This window comes from Cupressus sempervirens, chromosome 8 (genome assembly GCF_028749045.1).
Source record: "Cupressus sempervirens isolate cs-2001-9-10 chromosome 8, ASM2874904v1, whole genome shotgun sequence".
NCBI lineage: Eukaryota > Viridiplantae > Streptophyta > Pinopsida > Cupressales > Cupressaceae > Cupressus > Cupressus sempervirens.
In genome coordinates, this window is record NC_143125.1 from 753,079,657 (window position 1) to 753,094,242 (window position 14,586).

A 14,586-nucleotide genomic window follows, 5' to 3' on the forward strand; every position below is an offset into this window, starting at 1 on the left:
CTTCAGTAATATAACAGTATTTCTTACCTTTGTCTCTGTAGTCGTTGTTCTTCTTGTAGTCTTGGTCATCTCTTCTTCCTTTGTACTTGCTTTCCCTTCTCTTATCCTTGTCTTCTCTATCATGATATCTAGCAACAATATGACCAATTTTGTTGCATGAAAAATAGATTATGGGAATTTTACCTTTGTATTTGCCTTTGACTCTTCTAAATCTCCTATCTATTAGTGTCTTAAGCTCATCAAGTTCATCATCAGAGGTATCACTATCACTTTTCACATATTTTCCTTTTCCTTTATTACTAGGAATAAATTTTTATTTAAAAGCATGTATTCAATAGTAGTAGGAGTGTAATTATCAAAATTAGACATCTTAAAAGTAGTAAGCCTACCAATTACACCTTCCAGAGTTAGGTCATTACCTAGTGTACATCTTAGTTCTTGTATTGTAGAAACCCTAATAGCATAAATAGGAAGTAGATTTCTCAATACCTCACTTATTACTATTTCATCCTCAATCTTTCCATTGGAACCTTGAATAGAATTGACAACCTCTTTGATTCTTGCATAGTAGCGAACTATATTTTTACCTTGTATCATTCTCATTTCATCAAACTTTTTGATTTGGCTCTCAAGATATTATCATCTCCTCCATGTATGGACTTAATTAGTTTATCCCTCATTTATTTTGCATTCTTTCACTCTTTTATGTCATCAAACTTAGCATAGCTTAGGGTTGAAACAATCTCCAACATTGTCTGATTGTGTTCTTTCTTTTCTTTTAGTTGTTGTGTGGTTAGAGGGACTATTGTAATATTCACATATGCATTCTCTAAAAACTCCAATGCAGCATCACCAATACTATCTATATGTAGTCTCATCAATATTTTCATTGCAGGAAAAATTTATTTGTTCAACTTTGGTACCTCTTTTTTGTACACCATGATCCTTAGCTTTGAGTACCTTCGAACTTCTTTCTACAAACACCAATTCTCTGACACCAATTTTTAGAATATTAAGAATAACTGAGAGGGGGGGTGAATAAGTTATCCAAGGTCTAGAAGTACCAATTGAATACACAATTACTTAAATAAATCTAGATCTTATCATTCTATTGCTTAGTCTATATAGTCATCTATTAGTAACATCAACTACTAGTCTATTGTCCTAAAATAATAGACTTGCAAAATGTAAACATTAATCAGTAAAACACCATAGATAACATCCACATAGGTTTAACATTAGGATTTAATATGGAAACCCAATTTGGAAAAAACCACCAACAATATGTCACTAATTTTCACTCTTTTGAAGTGAGCTATGTTAGGAGCCAACCTTGTTAAAGGTGACAAAACACACTATTAAATGTGACCCTATTAAAGTATTTAATCACCATATTAGGAGTAGCCTTATTAGAGGATTTTAGAATATTCCATTAGAATGTCATCCGATTAAATGATTTACATATGATTGTTAGGTCAACCTTGATTAAAGGATTTCAAATACGCTTTAAAATGGTGAGAAAGTAACAACAAGGTTTTATTGGTAAAAATCTTAACATAATCAAATCAAGAAATATATCACTTCAATACAATGTATTGTGGAAATTTATTTTCTTTAAAAAGATTTTGATCTGTTAAGTACAACTCACTTTGTATGTACATATCTCCATTCAGCTCATAAATTAATTCACTATCTGGCCTCCATTGTGATGAAGGTACACTTTGATACCACTAACGAAGGGCCACACCACCCTTACCAACTCACAACCAAAAATGCAACAATATGAAGACAAAGAGAGATAAAATGCTTCCCAAAATTTTTTATTAAACTTGAAAATCCTTAGCAATTACAATAACATTTCTACAAGATCTCTCAAGATCCAATCCAAGCCCAAGCTAGTCCAGATCCACACTATGGTAGAAACCTTAGAGATCTCAACTTGTGCTCACAAGCCACCAAGAAACCTCCTTGTTTCTAAACCGCAATCACTAACTCTTCTCCAAATTTATCCAAGATCCAAGTGTAAACTGCCTCACATTCGGCGCTCTGTCTACACACTCACAAGTCCATCACAATCCTACTATAAACTGCCTCACATTCGACGCTCTGTCTACAAACTCAGGAAAACTCACTCTTCACTTCCTCCTTCTCTTTCACACCTTGAAGCCTTCACACCTTCTAGCTTGACTTTCCTAAGATTTCACACCTTCCACAGCTTCTACTTCCCAAGCTACTCTTTGAGCTTCCACTTCTCAAGCTTCTCCTTCTCGAGCTTGATTAGAAATGCTCATATGCCTTGCTTAAATAGGCACTTACCATCCAATGCATAACTTATCCACAACCTTCTAGAATTCCACCTACACAATATCCACAACCTTCTACAACTTCCATAACCTTCTACAACATCCACAACTTTCTATAATATCCATAACTTTCTAGAATTCTACCCACACACCTCAATAAATGGAATGACAACCATTTATTTTTTATTTTTTCTATTATGCCACCTATGCACCTCGGAAATAGAAATCCCCTTTTTCCTTTCTTTCCTCCTTTTTCCCCTTTTTTATTTTTTATTATTTCTCCTCTAATTTTTGTCACTTTCTCTCTCCTCCACAATTTTTCTTTTTTTTTTTGAAATTGTTTTTTCAATAATTTTCCAATGCAAGATGCTCCTGCATCAGACTCCCCTGGTAGATAGAAAAGTGTGTCCCACACTTTGACGCCAAAAAAAAGATCTACCACCATCTTCATCTTCACCAAAGGCTTCCACCTCAATAGGGACAATAAAACCACCATGCAAATCTTCCACATCTGCATTACTCTATCAAACACCAGAATCTCAACCATCCAATCAGCATGCTCACTCCTAGTAACAAACTGAACATAATGCTTCATTACCAAACTCCCATTCACATCAACAACTAGTGAATCCATACCAGCAATAACAAGCTCCACATCAGTAGCCACATGTAGATTTCCATCAACACATGCAAAAGTCTCAACACCAGCAACCTCATTGTTCACAACAAGATGCTCTACAATACATAACTCATCTCCAACAACATTTAGATCATCCACAACCGAGTGCTCCACAATCTCCATGTTAGACTCAACCAATTGATCATGAAAACCAACCTCCATTCCAACATCAATAAAGTTAGGAATATCTTCAGCAACATCCTCTATTTTCTCTACAGGTTTTGCATCAGGCTCCACAAACTGATCAGCAAAACCATCCTCTTCCACCTTGACCCTCTTAGCTTGATCAGCCAATCTAGCATCCAACCGAGAAATCCTCTTAGAAAAATTCCTCTCCACTATATCATGGATTTTTGCAATCATCTTAGGGTCCAATCCTCTTTGGGCCATCTCCCAAGATCTTCATAAACCCTCTGCAACAAATCCTTCCCACGCTCCTTGTGACAACCTCAAATTGTTTGCAAGTCAGATCGCAACCTGCCACCTCGCACGAACAATCAGGAACCACATCACAAGTCTAGTACAATGGATTTGCAATCCACAAGCTCTCTACAATCATGCCTCAACAAGTTCAGTCTTCCATCTTTGCATCAATCGATCAATCTACATGTCCTCCCAAGGTCCTAGTGCAAACTGCCTCAGCTTCGGCAATCTGTTTACATGCTCAGGAACTCCCACTCTAATAAACTTCACCCAACCAAGGTCCTGGTACAAACTACCTCACACTTCAGTGATCTTCTTGTACACTCAGGAACTCCTGCTCTGATACCACTTAATGTAGCACACGCTTTGATACCACTGATGAAGGTACGCTCTAATACCACTTGATGTAGGTACACTCTAATACCACTGACGAAGGGCCACACCACCCTTATCAACTCACAACCAAGAATGCAACAATATGAAGATAAAGAGAGATAAAATGCTTCCCAAGAAATTTTATTAAACTTGAAAATCCTTAGCAATTACAATAACATTTCTACAAGATCTCTCAAGATCCAATCCAAGCCCAAGCTAGTCCAGATCCACACTTTGGTAGAAACCTTCGAGATCTCAACTTGTGCTTGCAAGCCACCAAGCAACCTCCTTGTTTCTAAACCGCAGTCACTAGCTCTTCTCCAACTTTATCCAAGATCCAAGTGTAAACTGTCTCACATTCGACACTTTGTCTACACACTCAGGAAAACTCACTCTTCACTTCCTCCTTCTCTTTCACACCTTGAAGCCTTCACACCTTCTAGCTTGACTTTTTGAAGCTTTCACACCTTCCACAGCTTCTACTTCCCAAGCTACTCCTTGAGCTTCCACTTCTCAAGCTTCTCCTTCTCAAGCTTGATTAGAAATGCTCATATGCCTTGCTTAAATAAGCACTTACCATCCAATGCATAACTTATCCACAACCTTCTAGAATTCCACCTACACAATATCCACAACCTTCTACAACTTCCATAACCTTCTACAATATCCACAACTTTCTACAATATCCATACTTTCTAGAATTCTACCCACACACCTTGATAAATGGAATGACAACCATTTATTTTTTATTTTTTCTATTATGCCACCTATGCACCTTGAAAATAGAAATCCCCTTTTTCCTTTCTTTCCTCCTTTTTCCCCTTTTTTATTTTTTATTATTTCTCCTCTAATTTTCGTCACTTTCTCTCTTCTCCAGAAATTTTTTTTTTCAATTTTTCTTTTTTTTTTTTCAATAATTTTCCCGTGCAAGATGCTCCTGCATCACATTGTCATATCTATCTCTGATTCTCTTGGAAACCCTACAAGAAATCACTCTTTACCTTTCTTAACTTTTCTCAGCCTTCTGCTTAGATTTGCCTATCAATAACATTAGTCATTAGTCCAATATTCAAATTTTCTAGAACATCTTAAAAGTTCATCATTGTAGCTCCTTAAATAGGTAATTCTAATATTTTTCCACTTAATCACCACCATAGATCTTAGGGTTTACAATAACATTTGTTACATACAATGAATCTGGTCGCCATCTTGTTTATTCTCTTCTTTTCTAAAAACTTCTCTTGGAATCTATTGGTCATTTACTTAATTCTCTCCTGATATTAAATGATCCAACTTGTCAATCCTTATCTTCAACATGCTTTCCATATCCCAAGAAAAATGACTTAGTTAGTTGTAAATTATGATTTCTCATAAATAGTTAAAATGTTATTCCTTAGCCAACACTGTGTTCTAACACTGGATCATCACTAGGTTACTTAGCCACTATTAGATTTGTTTCTCGACACATACACTATCACTCAATTAATACTGATACTCGGTCAACATTAATTTTTCTTGGCACTTACTAGCAATTGGTTGACACTAGCATCAATCGACATGTTATTATTTTTGGGTTTTGCATTATTTCTCCTCAACAACGTGCACACTGATTGGAAACATTGAAGAATTTTGTCACCCGCCTCCTTGTCACTACAGATCAAGATCGAGATCACGTAGTATGTTTTCTACTCTTTTTTTTGCATTATTTTGTATGTTTTTGCATTGTTTTGTAAATTTTTACATTGTTTTGTAGGTTTTTTCAATTTTTCTTTAAATTTGTTTATTTGTTTAGATTGCGATTAGTTTGTTATCAAGAAATGTGAATAATGAATTGCCAAATCCCCAAGCAGATCAAGAAAATCAAAATGAAAACCTTCCACAAGATCCAAATCAAAACCCTCCACAAGATGAAAATCAAAACCCTCTACAAGAAGAGCAAGAAATTCTACAATCTCCACCTATTGGAAGACCTCCTCCTAGTGCGCAAGGCAACATAATGAATTAATTAAATAGAAAGAGGGAAAAATGAATTAGAAGCACTCATTGGTAGGTTGAAAGCTTGTGGACAAACCAATCAGATGAGAGGACAATTGGCATCCTCCCTTGAGTCTAGTATGACCCATGTAGCTTCTATTAGTGGTCAGTTAGATATTTGGTGTGTCAAGAGGGATGAACAAAGAAGATATTATGCAAAAAAATTATCATATCAAGATGTAAAATTTTTTTTAAAAAACTAAAGGTAGCATTTTTGCATTGTTTAAAAAGCCTAGAGAACAAGATACTATTAAACATACAACTAAAAGGTTCCCCATCCATTGGTGTATACATGATGGTTTTAGAAATAAATTTTGGGATAGATGGTTGATGGTCTTTGATGCCTCTCTGCAATAATCATGAGGTTCCAATGTATTTCTTAAAGAAATTGTATTGTGAATTTTTCCTTGGGGATATCCCCAAGTATTTTGATATATTAGAATCTTAGGGTAGAGGTGGGGGGGTCATCATTTTAGAGGCTAGGGGTACATCATGACCCTAATGTAGTTAGGGCACCTGTTGTTAAGCCATAGGGTGAGCATGTGATTATTCCTTTAGTTGTGAAGGAACATGTAGAGACCAACACTCTATGGACTATCAATGCTTTGATGCAGACCCTCATTCATTGCACAAGTCCATTAGTTGAGGAGGAGCCTTATGTGCATCATGGTGACATGTGCACACCATGTGGATCCTTATGCACATTTGGTAGTCATCCAAGAGACAATATGGATAATGGGCTAGTCACTGATGAGTTCTTGAGTGACACATTTTGCATTGACACACAGGTAAATTACAATTATAATAAAATAATTTTATCATATTTTTTATGTATAGTGAATGACTAATTAATTAGCATGTATTGACATTATTCAAAAATAATTAGCATGTATTGACATGCAGCAGTTCATGTCTGAGACTCCCTAGTATAGATTTCTCAACCCCATTTTCCATCTCGTCGATGATTCGAGAGGTATGTATCAATTTAATCATTTAAATTAATACATATATTTATTAAGTAATCATATGAAGGATTGACAAATTTTTTTTATGCATGTGCATTAGTTCTCTACTAGACCATCAACATTCACAAGGGACTCTGAACCTCAACATGATATGAGCTTCATATAAGTATATTTGTTTCATGTTAATTTAATTCATTTAATTATATTTTTTTCATGTTTCATGTTGTAAATTTTATTATATGACATGTAGTTGTTGACGTCTAAGACTCTCCCTCATCTTTGCCAGTCCATCGATTATGGAGTTGCTACAGCAATGGCTAGTTCAGAGCCATTGACCAAGATATGAAAGAATTTTTTTGGTTTTAGTTGTTGTTTATAATAGATAGTATTGAAATTTCAAATCTTATTTATAAGTGATTATATTGATTGAATTTTTGTAGGGCCTTATTACACCCGATCATCCACGAGCCTTTGAGGTGGATGTACAGAGTGACTATTTGATGGTGGTAAGAAAATAATTAATTTTGTGTGTACATATATTTGATTTCAATGTATAATAATTATTGATTCATATCTACTTTGTTTGTATAGCTTGAGTTAGAGAAGAGCCTAAACAAGAGGACTAGCGAGCATGTGAGGAAGACCCCATCATCCTCATTATCTCCCTCCACACAATGACCGAAGACCTCTAGGGATTTGTTTCCTTCCCCTCATGGGAAGGAGAAGATATAGTTGATAGACACATATGTTTAGGCATTAGTGGACATATATGTTGAATTTTATGTCAGTGGATATATTCTATATACATTTGATCTATATATCACATTTTATATTTGATGTATGACATATGTTTGATGCATGACATTATTAAACTTATGAAATTATTGGTTAATATATGATATGTTTGTTCATGTATGACATTATTTGTTATCATAATATATTATATGTTTTTTAATATATGACATTATTGGTTATCATAATATATTATATGTTCATTCATGTATGACATTATTGGTTATCATAATATATTATATGTTTGTTCATGTATGAAATTATTGGTTATCATAATATATATCTTATTTTTCTTGTTTATATTTTAAGTACATTTCATGTATTTCATTTTAATGTAAATATCATCCAAAATAATGTAGAGTGCTCACACCAAAAGCTAGTGGATTCCCAACAAGAACACTTTTAAGACAAACTACCTTTCCCACATTCCTAAGTGTCTTCAAAGACTCTTTCCAACTTGGTTACACCATTGAACAAACTTCTACCCAACTTCACAAAACTACTTGATCACTTTCCCTATTCAAGACTTGGGAAGCAATAAGGGAAAAATGAGCAAATTTGAGAAATGGATCATAATGAACTTCTTGCTTCAAACTAACATCTTAGACACTTCAAGGAACAACGAATAACTATCTCGCAAACTTCAATCTATCATCTATTCCATCCTTCCAAGAGATTCTTCAACATCCTATGAGTGAAAACAATCTTCCAACATCCTATGATTGTATTTTATTTGCAACAACATGTAATTTGCTAATTTTTGGACAATTTTTCACAAAGGGAAGTGATTATGTTTCAAACACATGAAATGGCTATTAAGACAACCAAGAAGATCCTTAACATCTTCCACTAATTCCATTCAATGATAACATGCATCTAAAGTAGTGTTCCATTCTAAAAAAGTATGAGTTTGTTGTTCTAAATAGGAAGTAATGATATTTGACAATAACTCAACGATCCTATATACAAGTTTAACATCAGCAGTGATTCCTTGCCATATAAAAAAGAATTAAGAATCACCAACACCTTATGCCTCCTCTAAATTCAAAGAGCGTATTTTCATCATTTGACATCCATTCCAACCAATTACTAGTCATTTTGATTGGCTACAACGTTAATTTCAAGGTTTTTCAAAAAATTGCTAAAATTGCCAAAAAGTTGTAAGCAACTTTTATTGCAAAATGCAATTTTTGCACTAACTCTTCCTAAAACATAACCAAGTGGTTTTTGGTAACACATAGGACCTATATAAGGTGTAATGACTCTCAAAAAACTTATTGAGTCAACTTATTAACAAAATAAAATAAAATAAAATAAAATCATTAGGACTAAGGCAACTTGGGTTTATAGGTGACCTCAAGTTCCTTGACCTTACAAATAAAGATTACCTTATTACCATAAATTTTTTTTTTCTTAAATGTTCAAAATGAGGTGTATGATCACCCCTTTACCTTCTATCATGAGTCTCCATCACGAGTCTCCATCATTGGATGAGATGACATATGCAGTTGCCATAGTCAAAGATCACAACCCTATCACATTTAGTGACTCTTAGGGATCATTTGGTTTGGCATGCCTGATAATTTTTAAGAAATGAAATAGATAGGAGAAGCATGGGGCAAGGGTTTACCCAATCACCTGGAGCTAACAAAATAGAAAGTTTGATCCCATGAAAAATAGTGAGGGAGATTTGATAGTTGGCAACTTTGTACTAGCCAACACTACAAGTTTCAGCATCACCCGAGATGGGGTCGCAAAATCAAAATGGAATAAAATCTCCTAAAAGAGAGAGAGGTTATTGTAGGTCTCTACAACTCATTCCTATAGCACCTAGAATTGCATCCATACCTTGCACAATCTCTAAGATATGCCCCATCAAAGATCCCTACCCTATGGCATTTAGTGACTCTTAAGGACGATTTAGCTCAGCATGCCTGAGAATGTTCAAGTGCTCAATAAGACTAGACGAGCTTGGGGCTAGGGTTTACCTAGCCACCCAGAGCTAATAGAATAGATAGCTTGATCCCATGGCAAACAGTGGGGGAGATTTGACAGTTGGAAACTTTGTACTAGCCAACACTACAAGTTTTGGCATCACCTAAGATGTGGTCGCAAAATCAAAATGGAATAAGATCTCCAGAGAGGGAGAGAGAGAGAGAGAGAGAGAGAGAGAGAGAGAGAGAGAGAGAGAGGTTATTTTAGGTCTCCACAACATTTTCCTATAGCACCTAGAATTGCATCCATTCCTCACACAAGCTCTGAGATATGCCCCATCAATGATCATTGCCCTATGACACTTAGTGACTCTTAGGGATGTTTCAGTTCGGCATATCCAAGAACATTCAAGAACTCAATGAGATGGAACAAGCTTGGGGCTAGGGTTTACCCAGCCACCTAGAGCTAATGAAATAGATAGTTCGATCCCACGAAAAATGGTGAGGGAGATTTGATAGTTGGCAACTTTGTATTAGCCAACACTACAAGTTTCAACATCAACTGAGATGGGGTTGCAAAATCAAAATGGAATAAGATATCCAAAAAGTGAGAGAGGTTATTGTAGGTCTTTGCAACATTGTCCTATAACACCTAGAATTGCATCCATACCTCGTACAAGCTCTGAGATATATCCTATCAAAGATTGCTACACTATGACACTTAGTGACTCTTAGGGACATTTCAGTTTGGCGTGCCTAAGAATATTCAAGTGCTCAACAAGATGGGAGGATTCTTGGGGCTAGGGTTTACCCGACCATCTAGAGCTAATGGAATAGACAGTTCAATCCCACAAAAAATAGTGAGGGAGATTTGACTGTTTGCATGGATAGTTACAACTTTCCAAACTTCCATTTGCAACTTTTTTTGCAAAAGTTGCTCAAGCAACTTTTTGAGCAACATTGCAACTTTTGAGTAATTTTTGCTCTTTACATATTTAGGTCAAATGGGTCCATTTAGGACTATTCTAAGACCCTAGTTAAGATTCCAAGGACCTATTAGGTAACCAAATACCTTAGTTTCCCATGAATATTGAAAGGAAACGAATAAGCAATTGGCTACCAACTACAGATACTTCAAAGACATTAAAAACAATATGCATTATTCTTTCAAGAAAAATGAGGTATCAATTCTAAAAATAAGATTGAAATGATTCCCATCAGTGGCATGGCCAAGAACTACCTTTTTAATACAATGACCAACAGTTGGCCTCACTCCCCATGCCTTCTCATTTATGTAGAGGAAAGCTTAATATATAGAGGAATTGCAACTATATCTATTAAATATACAAAGGAAGATATAGAAAACCTGCTTAATAGAGATATTAATATAAGAGAAAAGGACATTTCAGAAGAAAATGGTTATCTTAGTGCCATCTAGTGTATGCCAATTACTTAGGATGAAGAGACAAAACCTACAGCTATTGGGAAAGAGTGCACATGTACACAAACACAAAATTTTCAAATAGAGGAGTAACAAGTGCTATAGAATTATCCATGGAGCAATGTAAAGTGAAGCCTCAAATTGGCTCATTAGTAGGCAAATAATTTGGTCACACACTTCATTCCAACACCACAAATGTTTCAATTAGAAATGCCTATTCATCAATGGCCTTGCATTTATAGGACTTGGGAAGCTAGGATACTCATGTTGGCATGATCCCTCAAACTTCTCATCGAAATATATTAATGATCTTAACAAAACAACAAAAATATCATTGCCACCTTTAAATGGAGGCTTGAGTTTAAATGGAGATTGTTAGTTCCCAAACATGTCCTAGTCAAGTAGATGACTGGTGTAGGAGCACCAATTCTAGACTTATCAAAGAAGGCACCTAAGGATCCTAGATAGGTCACTTAGGATAGGTTGTGATGTAGCAGTGCATAGTGGAAGCTTCTAAAAGGCAAGCCACTATACAATTAGACAAAGTTGGAATCCTTCAAATTTCCCAAAAAGAGGGTCTAGTGCTAGGACACTTATCACAAGCATCAATAATGAACTTATCATAGGTTATCACAACCCAAACAAGGTAGGGAACCTAATCACTAGGTTTTCCTAAGTTCAAAAGCACCAAAACATAAGGATTCTCCAAAAGCTTAATAAGGGAACATACCCCCAAAAATGAATGAAAAGAGAAAAATGACCATTGAATAGAATAAAAACACACCTTAGACCTATTAAGGTCTATATACAGTAGATAAAGTGATTCTCTCGTGTCCAAACAACACTGATATACAGTTACAACAGTTTGCCATTGAAAAGGTTGGTAGCCCTTCAAACTGTAAATTGGACATAATATGGAAAAAATTGCACATGAAGACATAAAACATATGTAAACCTCACAAACTAGAAGAGACTAGAAGCCACTGCTGTAACAATGTTTGGAAAGTGTTGATATACCTAATTAGGCTACAACTACACTACGGATACCCTTTCAGACATGCCAATCTGGAAAAAAAATTATTGGAACATCTAGGGGCATGTGAAGCAAGTCCAAATCCAAAGTTACAGACCTTGGATCACTCTAGAAAAAATGTTATAGTGACTGTGGTGAAATGTTGAATGGTGCATGTATGGAGCCATACACCTAGGGTATGGTGGAAAAATTCATTCATTGCTTGGCCATCTATTAAAACTAAAAAATCATGAAGTAAACTAGTAGGGCTTTCATTCCACTAAGGGGCATCAAATTTCCATGGTGGAAAGTGCCAAAACAACAAGGCCCTAGGTGAAACCCTTGGTTTAATGTTGATTTCTAGGCACCTTCAACAAAACTTGAATAACTTGAAAAATACAAAGGATAAAAACATGAAACCAATTGAAAATGAAAGGTAATTCACCCCTCTAACTCTTAGGGTCACTAGAACATTTTCCAACATCTGTACTAGTTTTTATAATGCTCTGAAACACAAAATGTACTAGTTTTTATAATGCTCTGAAACACAAAATTTTGTAGGAAAAATAGGTTATTTTATTGATTTATTGCCAAAATAAGTACATCATACCTATCACTTTCTTGTAAGGGATAATATAGGTTTTCCCTAGTGGCTACAAGGTTGTTTTGAACCAACTAGCTATTTGGGGAAGAGTTTTTGAAAGTTTAACAACTTTTTAAGAAGTTGCTCAAAAGTTGTCAAGCAACTTTTTGAGCAACTTTTCATTTTTGTGCATTATTATACCCCTAGTGACCAAACTTGGTCTAATATTTTATGATATCTAATGGATCTAAACATGACAAACATGAGAAATAACCATGCAAATATCAATTCCTAAGATATGGGATCATTTATGACCAATGGCTAGCCAAGGGCTTATAAATTGCCAATCCTCAAACTATGGTCTTACAATGTGATCCAATGACCAATCTAATATTCCTAAGCATGGTTAGAGGTCCTAGTGACCTTAGTGCAAACTCATTGATTTTTTGATGATGGTGGAGTGGGTGCTCCTGCACCAAGCTGGCACATTGATCCAGTTGTAAGGTCTAATTCCAGGATTAGGCATAAATATGAACCCCTAGGCAACTAAGACCAAATATGATCAATATGCCTAAAAAATGAATTGCATTCTAGGTTTTTAATTGTTTTTAATAACTATCTACCCATGTTGGATCACCTACTTTAGGTTTGGGACTAAAGAATATAATTATTAAAATCGCAAAGCTTCCATGTTGTTGTAATGGAGATTATGTGCAATATCATTTTACTAATTTTGATTTGGTCAATAATACTATATATATATATATATATATATATATATATATATATATATATATATATATATATACATATATATATATATATATACATATATATATATATATATATACATATATATATATATATATATATATATATATATGTATGTATGTATATATATATGTATATATATATGTATATATATATGTATATATATATGTATATATATATGTATATATATATGTATATATATATATATGTATATATGTAAGAATAATATGGTTCATATATATATCTGGCTCTTAATTGTCTTAATATTATGAATGACTTATTCTCTTTGGTTTGGAAAAATCTTTGTTGTATAAAATACTCAATATTTGTATTCCTTTATATTTTTTATTGGTTAATGTTCATATATGGATATATATCCTTCAATGATGTTCCTTTTCTTTATTGGATGCACTTGTCGGACATGTTCTAGCTCGCCTAGGGCAAGACATTAAAATTGCTTGCCAACTTTTTAAAGGGCCTTACTTTTGCCACAATATATTACATTGTGTATACTCACTATCCCCAAGAGTCCATACAAATCTAATAGTGGGATAGTGAGTTACACCATTATTAATACAAGTTATTGAAAACAAGACAACAGACTGGTGAAAAGAGAGATTTTTAAAACTATGAAAAGAAAGACAATCAAACCAAACTTCCTATTTTTTTTTTTTTCTAAACAACCCAATCTACCATGAAAACTAGTACAGTCTACAAAAACAATGTAAAAAATTCCTTAAGACTCAAAAAATCAATAATTTTGCCTTCAAATATCATGTTATAGCATGCTGACCATACACAATGATATTAACTTCTCTCATTTTAGGGTTTGGAAAGTCTTTATATCTCCTCCTAGGTATTTCCCCTTAATCCTTATGGTTTGAATCACCCTCCTTCAAGTTTAAAAAGGCAAATCTACAATTTCTTGTAAAATCAGCATTTTGCAAAAATTGCAAAATTGCAATATAGCAACTTTTGCATTTTTTCTTGCTTGCTCTTCTTAACATTTCTAACTTGTTATTTAGGCCATCCCTTAGCAATTCCATACTAAGGACCCTTCCCTAAGCTAATGACTCATCCCTTAGGTTACTCATTACCCTATGGCAAGGTATGCCTTGATTTTTGGGCCAAAAGAGTGACTCTTCTAAGGACATTAAATGACATCCAATACCCTAACTACCACACCTAGGTCTAATGACCCTTATTCTACTTACAAGGCTCACTTGGAGCATAACACCAAAAATTGAAAAGGTGAGGGCCTTATGATTCAAGGT